The sequence below is a fragment of the Canis lupus genome, chromosome 29 (assembly GCF_011100685.1).
Source record: "Canis lupus familiaris isolate Mischka breed German Shepherd chromosome 29, alternate assembly UU_Cfam_GSD_1.0, whole genome shotgun sequence".
Classification (NCBI taxonomy): domain Eukaryota; kingdom Metazoa; phylum Chordata; class Mammalia; order Carnivora; family Canidae; genus Canis; species Canis lupus.
Window position 1 is genome coordinate 16,529,335 of NC_049250.1, and position 4,473 is coordinate 16,533,807.

Consider the following 4,473-nt stretch of genomic DNA (forward strand, 5'->3'; position numbering starts at 1 on the left):
GAGGCTTTTTTACAGACCAAAAAGTTTTAATTTGCTGAAGTCCAATGTATAATTTTATTTTCCTTTTATGCATCATGCTTTTGGCGTCAAGTCTAAGAACTCTGATTAGCCATAGAACTCTATGATTCCTAAAAGTTTTACATTTAAGTCTATAATCCATTTTTAGGTGTTTTTGTTGTGTTTGTTTTTTAAGAGAGAGAGAGATTGTGTGAGCGGGGTTGGGAGGCAGAGGGAGAGGGAGAGAGAATTTTAGGTAGGCTCCACACCCAACACAGAGCCTAATGCAATTGATCTCCTGACCCTGAAATCATGACCTCATCCAAAATCAAGAATCAGACACTCAACAAACTGAGCCACCCAGGTACCCCTCCACTCATTTAGATCAGCATTTCATTTTATCAGCATTTGTAATTATTAGGGCACAGTTCATAAGCATGTTTTGTTAGTTTTATACCTAAGTATTTAATTTTCATTACAGCAACCATAGATGGTATTTTTAAAAATTTCTGTTTCCACATATTTATTGTTAGTATACAGAACTGTGACTGATTTTTGCACATATATCTTACATCCTGCAACATTGCAAAATTCCCTGAGATTTTTCTACGTAGGCAATTATATCATCTGCAAATAGGGACGGTTTGATTTCTTAATATCTAATATGTATTCCTTTTATATGTTTTTCTAGCTTTATTGCACTGTCTAGAACTTCCAGTACAATGCTGAATAAGAGCAGATATCCTTGCCTTGTTCCTGATCTTAGGAGAAAAGCATCCAGGACTATAACTATAAGGTTAGCTGTAGAGTTCTCTAGGTGCTCTTTATGGACTAAAAGAATCTATGTCACCTTTTAAAAATAATGTAAAAAAAATAAATAAATAAAAATAAAAAAATAAAAATAATGTAATAACAGAGAAGATTTTATTTTTCTCTGATGTTTATGTTTAGATAATTTACTGGAGTTATTTTCATAATTAATAGACAAAGCAATCTCTTCCATTTCCATTATAATCCTGTTAAGGTATCTGTGCAGGTATTATCATTTCCAGTTTTCAGATAAACCTTTTAAAAATACTCTAAGAGGTAAATTGTCTTGCTTAAACTTACATGCAAATCAGTAGACTTACACTAAGTCCCAGGGAATCAGTTCAATAACATTTACTGTAAACCATGGGGTGCCTGCGTGGCTCATTTGGTTAAGCATCTGCCTTCCGCTCAGGTCCTGATCCCAGGGTTCTGGGATCAAGCCCCTGCTTCTCCTTCTCCTGCTCCCCCTGTTTGTACACACACACTTTCTCTCTATCAAATAAATAAAAATCTTTAAAAAAAAAAAAAAAAACATTTAGGGGATCCCTGGGTGGCTCAGTGGTTTGGTGCCTGAGTTTGGCCCAGGGTGCGATCCTGGAGTCCCGAGATCGAGTCCCATGTGGAGCTGCCGGCATGGAGCCTGCTTCTCCCTCCTTCTGTGTCTCTGCCTCTCTCTCTCTCTCTGTGTCTATCATAAATAAATAAATAAATAAATAACAAACAAACAAATAAATAATAATAATAAATCTTTAAAAAATAAAAAAACATTTAGTGTAAATCTAATACTGATAACATGGTTGAACCCTTATGAGCCAGGCACTCTAAGTGCTTTAGGTGTGTTACGTCACTTAATTGCTCAAAACAGCCTGATGAGGTGGCTATTGCTATTATCCCCATTTTACAGATGATAATATCTAGCCTCGGAGAGCTGTATAATTGACCAAGGTCACACTGCTAGCAAGTGTTAGCAAGTAATTTGAACCTAGACACAAATCTTCCTCTTGACAACCACTCACTATGATATCCTGTGTCAGGTTCTGGGGATACAAAGATGGATAGAAGAGAGTCCCCTGCCTCTAAAGGAGCTCATAATCCAGCAGGGAAACAGATCAGCAAATTTGCAGGTTGGTTCCTGAAGAAGCCAAAGCACCAGTTGGTAAAATATCTCATCAGTGTTAGAGCAGCTCAATAAAAAGTATTTGTTGATTGAATGGCTAAAATGGAAGGAAAGAAGGGAAAAAGAAGGAAGGAAAGAGAGAAGGAAGGAAGGAGGGAGGGAAGGAGGAAAGTAGTCATCATTCTGGTTTCTTGGATAAATCTAACATTGTTTGTATCTTATGTAGAAACTTCTAGTAGAAAGTACCTTCTACTTTCCAGAAGTAAAAAGAGTTCCTTAAACCAAATCATCGACCTGCCTCAGCCAGTGTGGTCTTTGCACAATTGTGCTGGTAAATGACTAAAAACTATCAAATATAAAGAAAGGGAAAGCAATATCATGGAATATCAGAACAGAAAAAAAAAATGGCAGGAGGTGGTCATCCAGAAAAAAAAAAAAAAAAAAGAGCAAATTCTCCACATATAGCTTTATGGAATAGACAGGCTCAGCCACAGCGGCTGCTCACAGAGGATAGGCTTTCCTGTCCAAGTAACTTTGACCTCAGGGCTCCCCAAGCTCCCACCATGTCACAAGACCTCTATCACCTCCAACACCAAACTCACCTCTCCTTCTTCAGAGTCTCATCTACAGGTAAGGCTTCCTCCAGGGCAGAGTCTCCAGGAGACACTGGGGAAAATGCTTTCTTCTCGCTACAGTATCCTTTCACCCTTCCCATTCCCTAATTCTCCCTTCTTCTCCTACCCCTCTCCCTGTTCTTCCCCTTTACTATGTTATGACCACTGGGAAGTACTCATTCCCAAAGAGGAAAAAGAAATATGAGTTAACATTAACTGAGTATAGATTATACAAGTTCTATTCTAAGCACTTTACATATTTCCCAAAGTTGTCATTTCAACAATGTTATACCCCAACATCTTCACCCCAAACACATACACAGCCCCCTTGGTTCAGGCCCACCTCCCCCTACCTGGTCACTGCAGTCACCTCCTTAATAGCTTCCCTGCCTCCATTTCTTAACCCTCGGCAATCCATTTTCCACACTGGCACCAGGATGGTTTTTATAAAACCCAAATTGTCTGACCATGTCTTTCCTGTAATTAAAATCCTTCAGTGGCTTTTCATAGCTCCAACCTCCCTGCCTAGCCTCCTGTCCCCATATAGACCCTTCACTGCAGCTCACCCTCCTTCCTAGGGGCATCAAGGAACCTTGGGTGCAGTCTCCTCTGCCCATGACACCCTCTGCGTGCTTCTGCTTATCACTCTGTAGTGTAAATACGTCTTATTCTTTGTGCAGTCATTTATTGCCTTGTCTAGCTCCCCCTCTAATCTGTTAACAGAGGGTTAAAGACTTTGTCTTAATCATCTCTAGATCCCTATCACCTAGCATGACAGTTGGCAATATACAGCAGTAAGTTATCAATAACTTGGCAGAAAAGAATGGGAAGGAGAGAATGAAACAAGTGGTCTGATTTTTTCCTAGTCAGACGGTCTGATTTTTCATTGGCCAAAGTCTCAAACTTTTCAACTAAATAAGTGCAAAGTCTGCATGCCCCAGATCCTCATCTACAACTAATGAACAGTAGAACAAACATCTCTTGCCCATTATATCCTTTTTTTTTTTAATTTTTTATTTATTTATGATAGGCACACAGTGAGAGAGAGAGAGAGGCAGAGACATAGGCAGAGGGAGAAGCAGGCTCCATGCACCGGAAGCCCGACGTGGGATTCGATCCCGGGTCTCCAGGATCGCGCCCTGGGCCAAAGGCAGGCGCCAAACCGCTGCGCCACCCAGGGATCCCCCATTATATCCTGATATAAAAACAATCTGGTAAAATAAATATAAATACATACATACATACAATAAAATAAAATAAAATAAAAACAACCTGGTAAAAAGTGTTCTAGGATATGCCTTTTAAAGTCCTAGTCCACTGAGAATGTTGGGAGGGCAGCCTGGGGGGTCCACAGAATTCAGGAGCCCCCTCTTACAGATCATTGCACAGAGAACCCCCTAGCTGTGCCAATGAGGGACAACTTTGTAAAGAATAGACAACTATTTATTTACACAAAAGAAAATCTTCCTACCATTAGTAACACCATTAACATCTTAGCAGCTTTTCCATTATGAATCTGACATTTCCTTTTTCTTCAAAGCCCAACTTGAGTGCTTTTGATTTTTTTTAGTGAAATAAAGCCATCAACACACAATAAAAGCTATGCAATATTTATAATTAGAGGTCTCTAGAGTGTATTTTATGTTACAGAAAAGATTGAATTTCTAGGCCTTCCCTTTTAAATCCCTTAAAACCTTCAGCTTTAGAATGAGAGACTCAAACTCTTCTCTTGGGTCTTAACTTTTATGTGGCTTATTACTTTTTTATCCCCTCTAAAACTCTAAATCCCTTCAACATAGCTTCGGTTCCTTCCACGGCTGAATTGGCAGCAGGCTGATCTTTTTATTGGTGGGTAATGGATTTAGTTTGATTGCTGACACGGGAACAATGAGAAGATAAACAATTCCATTTGTGGCCATGAAATTCCCCATCTGT